This window comes from Protopterus annectens, chromosome 2.part2, assembly GCF_019279795.1.
Source record: "Protopterus annectens isolate FY-2018-M chromosome 2.part2, PAN1.0, whole genome shotgun sequence".
NCBI classification, from domain to species: domain Eukaryota; kingdom Metazoa; phylum Chordata; order Ceratodontiformes; family Protopteridae; genus Protopterus; species Protopterus annectens.
The window spans coordinates 412,360,776-412,374,720 of record NC_056730.1 but is presented as its reverse complement, the minus strand read 5'-3'; the positions used below and the strand labels follow the sequence as shown (position 1 = coordinate 412,374,720).

The 13,945-nt window shown below is 42.0% G+C and overlaps 1 protein-coding gene across 1 annotated transcript in view; it reads right to left on the bottom strand.

The window, feature by feature from the left end:
• LOC122795949 (transcription factor TFIIIB component B'' homolog) overlaps positions 1-13,945 on the bottom strand; it is a 700,162-nt gene that overhangs the window by 496,367 nt on the left and 189,850 nt on the right. The window lies entirely within an intron of this gene.

Here is a 13,945-nt window from a genome sequence, read left to right as displayed (position 1 = left end):
TAATACAGACCCCACAGATTAGACAGGTTTGTGGACAGAGAAGTTTTTGGTCATTGAGATAGGGAAGGCAATGCCATTGGCTGTTACTTTAAGGTATTCACTTGGAAGGTCATCAGCTGAAGTACAGCATAGTTTGAGTTCAAGAGGGGTTTTATGTAGGCACAAATTTGAAGGTGGAAGTGGTGGTACGGGCTGCTGAGCAGGGTTAGGATTGGATGTTGGGGAATCCTTGGTTAGCGATTCTACACTATCTGTGAAAAAAGAGATGAAGTGTACTGCAGCTTTCAGTGAAGAGTTATTGGGAGGGGGGTTAGGGTTTGAATTTGGGATCGGGATGCAAGATTTCTTCAATGGCTGCCCAGAATGTTTTAGGGTTGTGTTTACTATTATTCTGAAACTTATTCTAATATAGTTTTTTTGTCTCATTTAATTTGCTTTTTAGTACAATTGCAAAGCATTCTGAAGTTTTCAGGAAAAGGAGGAACTGGGAGATAGTGGAGAAGTGAAAACCATGTACAAGCAGAAGAGCCACTGTTCCCTTCACTAAGGTGAATCCCAAACTAATTATATAGTCTTCAAATGAACAGGTAACAGGGAATGAAGTTCCCTGCCAACACCTATCAGTTGCTCAGCAGATTACTGGCATGGGGATATGGGCCAAGTCTTTCAAGTCTGGGTGGCATGAAGACAAACTGTAGTATCTGTTTCTAATTAACAGTACAGAACAAGTGTGGCTCTTTCTAAGACTTGATGAAAACATAGTAGATACTGGTGATATACCAGTTTCATCTTTTTTTTTCTTTTAAGTTAGAGACTGGTTTGGGAGAAGAGTATTGCTAGACTAATATTCCATTCTTAAGATGACTGAGTTTCAGTTTACAGCCAAGCAGAGGGAGCTTGCCTTGCAGTTTTTTGTCAAGGGCACAAACAGCTTCACAACAATCAGTGACTGTCACTTCAACAAATGGAAGGAGATTACACCTCAAACTAGGACTTTGGGCATCCTGTTGAAACAAAAGGTCATTCCTCTGTGTCACCTTTTTTTTCTGGCTAGGTTAGCAAAAATATTGCCTTGGAAGTCATCCAACTGCTGGAAACATTTTGAGGGTTTGGGGTTGGAGACTGGTGGAATGTTTTCTGAGGTTGTCCCAGATTAGACAGCTAACTGGCAAAGTTTAAGGACTTGCTGAGGAGAATGTAGCTTTGCAGAACTGACTGGATTGCCTTCCTTTTTTCTTCTGGATCTACAAGATGAGAAAGATGGAGCTTTATTCAGGACTATCCTTTTATAGCAGCAAATAAAGCCTTCGCTAGTAAATGGAAGGTCTCTGACGGCATATGGTGGAAGACTTGCATACAATTTTTAAGAAGTTATATTAAACTCACATTTTAACAGCATACTGGACTGGAGGAAGCAGGTATGCAATGAAAAACTGGAGATCTTGGGTTGGGTGCTGGTACGATATTAACTGTTCAGACACACTAATTCTGTAGGTAACTGTTAAAGGAATTTAGATGTCACCGTTACATAACTAAGGGTTTAAGATTCATACCTGTGCTACCTGGATTTCAGATTGGTTGTAGTTTAGCAAGTTTCTCTCCCTATTTCCCCAGTCTTGTTGAGGGCTGACATACCTTACAATTTAGATACAATAACAGCAGCAAGGCCAAACAAGTGGGCATAGGAAAGAGCACTTGCAAGATTTGCTTTTTAAGAAATCATCTAGATTTTTTCTATTACACTCTTTCATTTTTGTTTTTTCCCTCTGTTTTCCCTTCATACTTGTATTTTTCATTTCATTACAAATACCTGTAGATTACAGTTGAGCATTTGTTAGGGATGAGAGCAGTGTTTATGGAACCAAATTGTAAACGAAGCAAGACAAGCTACAGTAATATTACTGCATTCTGCTAATACAATAAAGGCTTTTTCTGAAGTTATACAGTACATTTTGTTGTTGTTTGTCTTTTCGGCTTTTCCCAGTTAGGGGTCGCCACAGCGGAACTCCGGTCCACTAATAATTGGCAGTAGATTTTAATGGTGCCAAGTTGCCAGCCTGACGCCCAACCTTCAGTGAAGGCATGCCCGTTCACGCATGTCTTTCGGAGGCCACTCGACTGTGGGGAGGACATGCAGACTCCACACAAAAGGCACTCCAGCCGAGAATCGAACAGCAGAACCTCTTGCCGTGAGGCAACAACGCTACCGCTGTACCACCGCCACATTTTACAGTAAAACAAGTACTGTACACCACTAAAGTACAAATATTACAATACAATAGAAAGCTTACAACCATAATCTACATCAGTCAATGATGCACTCCATTAAATCCAAGTTGCCATAAAGAATCATATTACTGGATACAGTGATACAACCAGATATGAAGACAGCACGGCTCAAAGCCCCTCTTATACCTCACTAACGTCCTCATGTCTCAGTAGGACAAAGTCACTAGGAGAAGATGCAGCTCACTGTCAGACCGATGTTTGGGTCAGCTGCTGGCAGAATATCCCATACATGAGGGATGCAAGAGTGCCAGTAAGATGAACATTTTATAAAGCTCCAGTGACTATGCTCCAGTAACACATACACAGTCAGCATAATTTTGCTCAACCAGCTGTGAGCTTTCATATGAAACTAAGTAAATCTGCCTCTATTATTTTGCTTTTATATTTATAGAAATATGAAAATGCTAGAATATAATTAAGCTCATAGGTATGTCTTTTGTATCTCTTTAGGTGTACTAGACAAGGTCAAATAACAATACAGTTGTACTGCCTATTATGTAGTCTAAGATGCTCCCTAAGGGACGTATGGTCCAAAGAGGGGAGTTGCCCTTGGACGTAAAACTGAGGAAGGGAAGTGAACACAGCATCTAAAAGACACCCTCCCGATGGATGCAGAGACAGATGACCATCCAACACACCATTAGGATGCACGATCATTTACAGCAATACTAGATTAAGTTTCGGGGCGGCCACTGGGGAGCTGGGCCAGTAAAATGAGATCAAGTGAACCAAAAAAATAAAATAAAGACAAAATTGATATGGCAGCCACTCCATACTTTTACCTAAGGCAACAAAAAAGTTTCTAGCAAAGGGTTGAAGTCACATCACCACATAGGATAAGGCCTTAACTTCAACTTGCTCTTCATTTTCATCACAAAAGAATTTATCCCTCTCAAAAGTAAGCTTTCTACTGACATGTAAGACACCCTTATTAAGCCAGTAAACAAAGATAAGTGAATGACCTTGTGAAGGCTGCCAGCCTAGATAGACAGAATTTTGTAAATTCTATGTCAATGTAAATATTAATGTAATCCACAGGCTTGTTTTACAAACGTAAAGAAAACTAAATGTTAGGTTTAAACTATATGTTGTACTGAGCTTCAAAAATGTAACCACAGTGCACTCTGCTGGAAGAAAGCTAATAAGTCAAGCACTGCATGACTCTTTGGTCTCAAGCTCGGAGACCGGAAGTCTAGGCCAGGAAATTCTTTCTATTGTTTTGATTTCGAGATAATTACTAAGGTTTTACATGCATAATGTCTTTTAGTGTTGTGGCTTCCTGGCCAGGCGCAGCTTACTAAGAAATGTAAATTTTGACTTTTTTAGCCTGGGAACTAAAGAACTGTTAAGAATGATGTAATCTGAAATGACCAGCAATACTGCGTTATCAATTTAAGGATAGAAAGAAAGATTAAAACATTTTGAATTTTGCCTGAACCTGAACACATCAACTCACCAGCACTCTGTCTTTGCTCTGCAAGTACCATATTTAATTAGAACAGTGTTTCTCTTAGAGATAGATAGAAATAGCCAGATTAGTTCAACTGTTTTCTATATTTATGTCAGACTATTTTACAGTATTTTAAAGCATTTTCATGTGATCTCTGAACTCTGTAATGTCATTGTGTTGAAGTAATAAGATTTGCCTTATGTTTTTATTATTTACTATTAAATATTTTTAAACCTTTCAACTGTGGCTGTTTTGTGTAGAGATAATTTAAGCTCTACAGTACTTGCATGTATTTAGTGATACTGTATTAAGCCACTCCAACATAGCCTTAGCTCTGGGTTACACTTACTATTTGGATAACAGTAATATTACACAGTGAAATTGGTCACCCCTTGGGAAGGGCCTTATTAGTAACTGATAAATAGTGGTCAGTGGCATTGGATTACTACCTTATAGCCTGGTCAGAAAGGGGCATAGCTGGAGAACCTGTGCCAACCTTCCCCAGGTGTGTATGTGTGTTTGTATACAACTCATATCTTAAAGTGTGTGTGTGTGTGTGTGTGTGTGTGTGTGTGTGTCAGCTACTTGGGCAGGGACACGAAACACTGGTTGGACAGAGATCTGGACCCTGCAGCTGTACCAGTGGGGAGTCTTATAGCTGTGCCAGTGGGGAGTCTTATTGGGGATTTGGAGAGAAAGGGAGAAACCAGCCCTAGACGGACTATGATCTCTATGTGCTCTTAAGGGAAATTGTACTTTACTGTGTGTGTACTTGTTATCCTTCCCAATGTGCACATCCCTCACTGGTGCTAGTGGTGAGGATTGAGGCTCCTTGATTACTGGAGCAGTGCACGGGCATCACAGACATAACCTTCCATTCACTGCCAAGAGTCATTCTGGTGACTGAAAAACACAGGACCCAATCTCAATGCTACTCCAGAACAGCAGCAACCTCCAGATTTTTCAACTGTTCCTATTTTCAGGCTTGATTTACCCATCATGCAATTATCTGAATCTCATCACACGTTTTTGCAAGCTGTCTAGTACACAGAAAACCACATGACAATTGCAACATTCAAATGGCACCAATAATTTAAAGAAAGAGTGAAGAGTGCAGACATCTTGCATCTCTCCCTGTTTAAAAGTAAAAACAATTTACCTTGCTCATTAAAGTATGCAGGTTTTACATGGTGTCTGATAATGTTTATATATGTTCCATTATTTTTACTACTATGAATTTTAGACATGTGTTTCAATGTAGTATACCATATTCTCACCGGAAGCAGTAAGAGTCGTGTGTCATTTGGTATTCAAATTTTATGCTAATCAGACATCCATATTTTTTTGCTAGACATACCTACTTTTCAATGGCCTTTATTCCTACTTTCATTTTCAACAAGCTAAGAGATATGACAACCTCATACTTGTAGTCCTGTTTGCAAGCATGCTGTAAGGTATGTGTGTGTGTGTGTGGTACCCAGCTTTCCTCATAGCAGTGAACTGGAATTCATTTTGGTCCTTGGTTTGAAAACCTTTTTTATAATATCTTTTCTCAAAAGCTACAATTAAACGGTCTGCAATTTTCACTACTATAAAACTGAAAAAACAGACTTCTGAACCATTTGCTTAACTAATGAACCTAACTATGCTTAGTATTACTCATTACATCTTGTACAGTAGAGTTAAGCATATGAAATGATAGAGATTCATTCTCAAATGAGATGGGCAGTTGCAGTAAATGAATGAACTTTCAATGCGATGTGCATCTATCTGCCGATTCCTGTCTCTTTTTTTTTTTTTTTTTTTTAATTGTGCTTGTCTTTCTAACAGACAAGTTAAGAAAATTTTGAGACAGAACTTTCTATGATAAAGACTGAACAGTGCAACTGCTTTGTAGCAAACCACATTTGATTTGCATGGCATCTTTAGCTTGTGATGCAAAACCTTAATGAAGTACTGGTGAGACTTTAAAGAAGATAATACAGAAATCGCTGAATTTGAAGGTGAAATGAGAAAATGCAACCTTATTTTGTCTGCTTACAAAATATAAAACTGCAAACTGAAGTTCAATGCTCCTTTACGGTTTACAAGAAAAAAATATTAGGTTCATTGGCAAGTACTAGGCTTGCTGCCCATGTGGGCCATTTTAAGCCTCACCAACTTCTCTTTTGATGCTTGAATTAACATATCCTGTTCGGTATTAGGTTGGCCTTACCTATTCCGTGATCTATAACTGTTTGGAGGCTTGTGATGAAGCAGACTCATTACAAGTATTGTGGAATCTTTGGTCTTCTACTTTTCATACTTGCAGCACCATACTGGATGGATGACTGAAATGCCTATGTTGTTATTAAAGCTGCAATTTTAAGCTGAACAGTACAAAACACTTTAAAGAAAGCTTGATAATGACTACCAGGGCAGGGTCACACCTGCAATATTTGACTAAAGTTCTAGCAGAGATTTACTACAAGCCCAATCAGCACTGACCCAGACTTTCTCTGGCAAAGGGGTTCTTATTCTCTTCAACACTGTGTTCCACTGAACAAGCTCTTTCTCCTGCTCTGTTGCTATTTTTATTAACTTCTTTTTCTAGAACAAATGGCTATTTACAGTTAACTAAGTAGCCAGAAAGTACACTTCAATACAAACAGCTTAGTATTGTTTTCTCTCACCTCTTGCTATAGACCACACCATCATGTACCTAAAATGGATGACTCTGAAGAACACACTAGACATGATAAACCATGGTGTAAAACCACAAATCTCTACCAAGAAGTTCATCCATATACTGTGTTGCTAAGGAACTGCTTAACAATTTGGCAAAAGCTTTTAAATTAGCCAAGCACTGAAAATATAAAGTAATGTGTTTTTGTTAGTACTGTATTTTTTTTTTTTTGCAGGACTGGAAAAACACTAGCTGGCCTTCCTGAATGTTGACAGCTACCCATCCATAAAAGTAAGAAGAATGGACTGAGTGATGGGAACACGCATTCAATCACAGAATTAATTATTCCTATCTACTGAAATGCAGGAGAATTATTCTGACTGACATATCTCCTATTAACTAAAGATAGCCTAGTTAGGCAGAAATAAACAGTTATACAGAATCGCTTAGGTACTCCAATACAGTACTGGCGGAAAAATGACAGGATAATGTCGACCAACTAATGCTTGCTTTCAAACTGCCAAAAACTAAAGACTTAGTGTGATCATAAAAATCAATAGCAACTCAATACAGTATGGAGCACCCTTCTACCTCTGTTAATGTATGAACTGCCCAAGTGCAACAGAATAAAAGCAAAAATCTCTTGTAGAAAGCAGTGAGCTGAAGAGTTTGGTGGAAGAACCTAGCATTAGGAGCTAATCCTCTGGAACATCAGCTGTAAAGTTGCATGTTTTGGACAGCTACAATGTGGCTTTCACCATATGGCAAATACTAACTTGGGAAAAGGCAAATGTTATCCCTGAAATGTGGTCATTGTAAGACGCAACCTTTTTTGTTATTCAATGGATTTGACAAAGGTGAATGAAATCTGCCAAGTAAACTGGTGCCAAAACAGACAGCAATCTATGAACTTATTCAGTGCCACGTTAACTGGTGTCTGAACAGATGGCAGGATATGTACTCATTTACAAGCATTTAGCCAGGCGGTGTATTCTGCTCAAAAATAAAAGCTATGTATGCAGTGAGCAAGACAATGGCAATTTGTGAAGCACTCAAAAGAAAACTGTACAATGCCATCTTACATATGCCACTCTTTTGTCTACTGTTCAAAGAAAGTAGAAACACACACGGTTCCCTGAAGCTTCATGCATGACACTCTTCAGCCCACTGAAGTAAGCCAAAGAAGCAAATGCGCAGCACACACAAAATAACTCCTATAACAAAACAGCTAACAAACTTTGGTGTCCTACAAACAAAACACACAATCTACTCAATGGCTATGAAATGCCCTTGGAACAACCGTTTTCCCTGCCATCTTATCACCTTGAGAATCAACAATATTCAAGGTATTAAACTGGCACTACTTTTAACACAGTGTTCACTTATCACATTTCCTTTTAAGTGACTCCACCCAATCCAATGACTCAGACCATAAGTGCATACAACAGTAATATTAAAGTACAGTTGTGTACCTACCATAAATGTAGATGTTCGAGTGTATACCCTGCTGCAGTCATCACACTTGGGTTATCCTGCAGTCAGGCGGTCCCGCAGTAGGCCAGAATTCCAAAGTCTTGGTCTGGCGTGGGTTGCTGTCACTTCTTCCCTGACGTCAGAGCGCCAGGGGTATATCAGAGGCATCCAACGCCATTTTCTTCAGTTTTTCTTGCCCCAGATGTCAGGTGCCCCTAATAGGTAGGCAAAAAAAAAAAAAATATATATATATATATATATATATATATATATATATATATATATATATCGCTATCTTGAAAAAAGTAAAACGAAACCCATAGGCACAAGCAAATACACCACAGAGGTTGTATAGAATAGAGATAAGTTCAGCTAGTTTTAGAGGGGATGGTAGGATGGCAACCTGGACTGGAGCAAGGTATACACTCGAAAATCTACATTTATAGTAGGTACAAAACTGTACTATGTTCATCGTGTTACCCTGCTGCAGTCATCACACTTGGGTAGAATCCCAAAGCTAAGGATGGGCGGAGGAGTCAAACAGGGTTAGAGGAGGCTAGAAGGCCCTGCAAAACTGCAGTGGCGAAGCCCGTTCTAGTCTTAGAGTAAAGTGGTAAGTGATAATGTTTGGTGAAGGTGTGTACTGAACTCCAAGTTGCAGCTTCCAGAATATCCTTGGTTGGTACCCCCCTGAGGAAGGCTGTACATGTAGCTGCTGCCCTGGTAGAGTGGGGCCTTATGGTAGCAGGAACTGATTTTCCATGGTGGGTGTAGCAAAAACGTATGCAATGTCCTATCCATTTGGAAATGGTTTGTTTTGAGATGGCCTTTCCTTGTGATGCTGTAACATAGGATACAAGAAGCTGGTCAGATTTTCTGAAAACCTTAGTTTTATCCAAGTAGTAACGTAGCTGTCTGTGAATGTCCAAGGAATGCAGGAGTCTTTCTCCTTTGTTCTGTGGATTTGGAAAGAAGGTGGGTAAAATGGATGGTTTGATTTAGGGCCACACTGGATACCACCTTAGGCATAAAGGAGGGGTTAATTCGTAGAGAAACCCTGTCTTGAAAAATGAGGAAAGGCTCTACTGCCATTAGTGCCTGAAGCTCTGAAACTCTTCTAGCTGAAGTGATTGCTAGCAGCAGGGCAGTCTCCATGATATAAACTTTAAGTCAGCTGAGAAAGCTGGTTCAAAAGGAGGTAGCGTGAGTTTTTCCAGAACAAAGTTGAGGTCCCAAGTAGGTGTTGGTGCTCTCCTGGGAGGCCTAATGTTCTTGGCCCCTCTGAGAAACTGCCTTAAGAGTGGATGTGAAAATAAGGGAGGATCCATGTTGTAGTGAGCAGAAATGGCTGAGGCGTGGATTTTAATAGATGAAAAAGAAAGCCCTTTGTGTAACATCTCAGTTAGATATTGCAGAATCTGAGGAATGTCAGGCTGAAGGGTATTTTGGCCTTTAGCTTGGTTCCAGGCACAAAACCTTTTCCATTTGTCTGAGTAGGCTTTCCTGGTGCTGGGTCTCCTGGCCTCCAGAATAACTTCCATAACAGCTTGCGAGAGAGGAGCTGGCTGATTGCCTAGGTGATTTTCCATGCAGCCAAGTGTAAGGTTTTGAGCTGGTTGTGTAGAATCTGATTGTCTTGCTGTGTGAGCAGGTGGGTAATTTGTGGTAGAATCCATGGTGGGCCCTGGGCCATATTCCTTAATAGTGGGTACCAGTGCTGGCGTGGCCAGTCTGGAGCAATGAATATAATTCGGGGTCTCTCCATCCTGACTTTCAGTAGCACCTTTGTGAGAAGGGGTAGTGGAGGAAAGGCATATACTGTTAGCATTTTCCAACTGAATGAGAGAGCGTCCACTTTCCAAGCTTGTTGGTGAAAAGTCCTTGTGCAAAACTTTGTTAGCTGATCGTTTTGAGGGCTGGCAAACAGGTCTATGTCTGGGAGCCCCCACTTTTGAGTTATCATTGCGAATACTTGTGGATCCAGTTTCCATTAGTGGGGATCCATGATGTTTCTGCTTAGGTCATCTGCCAATATGTTCTTTTTTCCTGGCAGGAATTGAGCTTGTAATTGAACTTGGTAAGCCAGTGCTGTGTTCCACAAGGTCATTGCTTGCCTGCATAGAGGGTAGGAGTGTGTGCCCCCTTGTTTGTTTATGTACCACATTACTGTGGTGTTGTCTGTCCTTATGATAAGCTGTCCTGGATGCAATAGGTCCTTGAAGGCTGTCAGAGCATTTTGTACAGCCAGCATTTCTTTTTGATTGATGTGCAGACTCCTTTGATCTGCTGTCCATAAGCCTTGAACGCACCGTCCTGTCATGTGTGCCCCCCAGGCATAGTCCGATGGATCTGTTGTCATAGTTTGCCTGGCTGGGGGTAGGGTGAAAGGCTGACCCTTGCTGAGGTGACAAGCCTGTGACCACCATAGAAACTCCTGTTGAAGGCAGGGAATGAGATTTATCATTGTTTCCAAACTGTGGCTGTGTTGAGTCCATACGCTTTTTAGGTACCATTGCAATTTCCTCATATGCAGTTTTGCAAATGGTATTAGTAGTATGCAAGATGCCATGAAGCCCAAGGCCTGCAGAATTTTTCTTGCAGGGAGTTGGGTCTTTGCTGCTATTGTTCTGGAGTATTGAGTTAATTGTGGTGGTTTGTCTGGCGTCAGATAAGCCATCTGGACCATTGTATTCAAGCTGGCACCCAGGAATGTCATAGATTGTGAGGGCACTAGTTTTGATTTCTGTTCGTTTACTGTGTACCCTAGGCAACTTAGAAGATGTTTTACAAAAGCCAGGTGCTGTAAGAGAATGTCCCTGCTTTCTACTTGTATGAGACAGTCGTCCAGGTATGGGTATATTTGAATTCCCCTCTGACTGCAGTATGCAATTACTGGTGCCAGGCATTTTGTGAAGACCCTGGGCGCAGTAGATAAGCCAAAGGGCAGTGCAGAGAATTGGTAATGGGTTGAACCTGCAATGAAACGGAGGTATCTTCTGCAATTTTGTCTGATAGGGACATGCAGGTATGCCTCCTTGAGGTCCAACGTTACTAGCCAAGCTTTCTTGCCAAATATGGGGAGAAGCTGCTGTAGTGTTAGCATCTTGAATTTGGGTACTTGCAAGGAGGTGTTTAAAACTGAAAGGTCCAGAATGGGTCTCCAAGCATTGTCCTTTCTGGGGACTTGAAAGAGCCTTGAGTAAAATCCTTGGCCTTGCTCCTGTGTAGGTACCAGTTGGATGGCTCTCATGTCCATGAGAGCTGTAATTTGTTTTTGTGCCTCTGCCCATTGATTTTGTGTCACGTTTGGCATTCCTTTTATCCTTGGCAAGGTGTGGAAATGGAATCTGTATCTGTGTGAGATAATGTCTAGGACCCATTTGTCCTTTGTGACGATGCGCCAGTTGTCTGCAAAAAGTGTTAATTTTCCTCCCAAGGGAGCTGCCAAGAGGGTTTTGCTTGGCAGTTTGAGGTGTAAGTCATTGTGTTTGCCTTCTAATGGTTTGAGACCTGTCTTCTCCTCCCTTCTGTGTTGTAGTGCCCCATTGGCGAGGTTTGTAAGGGATTTGTGCTTGTCCTCTGCCCCTAGGGCGCCTGTATTTACTCCTCTGTGGCCTGTCAGAAGCTGGAAAGGACCAATTTTTTGTTGGCCAATTTCTGCTGAAGCGTGGGGCTGTACCTGTAAGAAATCTTTGACCGTCTGCATAGATTTTGCCTTATCCTCCATTTTCTTTAAAACCTCCTCTGCTTTAACCCCAAATAAAACATCCTGCTGTAAGGGCGCATCCAGTAACTTTGCTTTAACATGATCAGGCAGAGATTGTTCCTTTAACCAAGCATGCCTACGTATAACAGACCCAGTAACAGCTGCTCTGGAGGAAGCTTCCAAGGCATCAAAACCACATTGTAAAGTATGTTTGCCCACCTGTTCAGCTGCATGCAACAGATTTTGCATTTCCTTGAGTTCAGACTGTTAAAGGAGCGTGCCCATCTTTTGTTTTATTTGAGACATAAGGATGTGAAACTGACAATTTAGTGCTCTCATAGCTAGAGTAGTTGAGGTGTAAACCTTCTTCACCCACCTGTCTAGTGCTCTGGAGTCCCTTTCCGAAGGTACAGGATTTTTAGCCATAGAAGCCTTAGCCCCTTTGGGACCCTGGGAGATTGTCTCTGGATCAGCAGCATGGGTTTTTGTAAAGGAATTTGTGAGAGTCAGGCACTCTATAGTATCTATCTGGTTTGGCTGGAGCAGGAGGCAGAGAATCTGGATTTAAACTGGATTCTAAGAAAACATCACCTACTATGTCCAAAACTGGGGGGATAGCAAGAGGTCTGTGCTGGGGAAGTAAAAGAAACTCCCGGAGCCTTTTCTTTGAGTCAGAGTAGTCCTGACCTTCCCAGTGGAAATGTTCCCTCATGGTGTGTAAGGTTTCCCCAAAGGAGTAGTCTTCAGGGGGAGAAGCTGAGGGAATTGAGTCTTCAGCATTAGAATCTTCATAAGGGGGAAAGAAGTAATCCTGTTCCTCAAAGGAGCCTGAGGAAACAGACACTTGATCAGAGGAGGCATAATCCTCCTCTTGTCTAGGCCTTTTGTCGGGGGGGGGGGGTTTGGGAACCCTTGATCAAAGAAATTAAGTCTTCAGCCATTTTAAGCATCTGTTTCTTAGGCATACGGCCTTGACCTGGAGACTGAAGTGTAGGCTTTTTTGGTTTTAGAGGAGTCTTAAGCTTAGCATAAGATTTTATGGTGAGGGTAGTCGGTCTGAAGACACCTTCAGAAACCGAAGGTGTTTCTGCAGCACCGGCTTCCCCTACTGCGATGTCGTTGGTAGGGCCTAAGGAAAAAGGCTGTGTTGGCCTAGAAATCTCTGCTAGGGGAATCCGATGTGGCCTGGGGATCCAATTCAGCGGTAGCCAGGGGCTGCGTAGGCGCCTCACTGAAAACCGGAGAACCGGCGACCGGGCCAGCCGAGGCCTCAGAGTCTGGCTTGGATCTAGGCTGCCTGTCCCTATCCTTGCGTTTGTTATGCACGTCGATAGTCGGTTGCTCCGACGGCATAGTGTAATTAAATTTTCTACTGAAGTAGTGTCGTGCGAAATCAAAGCGACGCTTTATAGTTCGCTTATTGAACCTAGCACAAAACTGACAACCAGTGACGTCGTGGTCTGGGCCTAGGCAAGGTATACAAAAAGAATGAAAGTCCTTATGAGGTATTTGCTTCCCACAAGAAATGCAATTGTTAACTTTTTCTGACATCGGACTGTGGCAAGAAAAGGTTCACCAATGGGGTACTTAGCTTTGAAGACTTTGGACTGAAACTCGATGCGAAAATCTCAGGTGTCGGCCGACCGGCACTTGCGAACTGCTTCTGCTTCGGGCACCACGCTGCAAGAAAGACTGAAGAAAATGGCGTCGGATGCCTCTGATATACCCCTGGCGCTCTGACGTCAGGGAAGAAGCGACAGCAACCGACGCCGGACCAAGACTTTGGAATTCTGGCCGACTGCGGGACCGCCTGACGGCAGGATAACCCAAGTGTGATGACTGCAGCAGGGTAACACAATGAACATCTACTTATGAGTGACATAATGATGCACTAGGTAGCATTATCACTTTCTTTCTTTTGGCTTTTCCCGGTTTAGGGGTCGCCACAGCGGAACTCCGGTCCGCTAATGATTGGCAGTAGATTTTTACGTACTGGCTTGCCGGGCCTAACGCACAACCTTCAACGAAGGAACGCCCATTCACGCATGTCGCCACACAGAAGATGCTCTAACTGAGAATCGAACGGGCAACGTCTAACTGTGAGGCGACAACGCTACCGCAGCACCACCACCACCGCGGGTGGGTAGCATTATCACTTTACAGTAACATATTTTCTGTTTCACCTCTCAGCTGGAGTGTCTTCTGTGTAAAATCTATTTATCCTCCTCGAATTTATATGAATTTTCTCATTTTTCCCCCCATCTCCCAAAGACATGCAGAAGGCTGAATGACAGCTCTAAACTATCTGTATGTTTGGGTGTGCTATGGAAGAAAGACCTGGCAATCTACTTCCTTTCCCCTA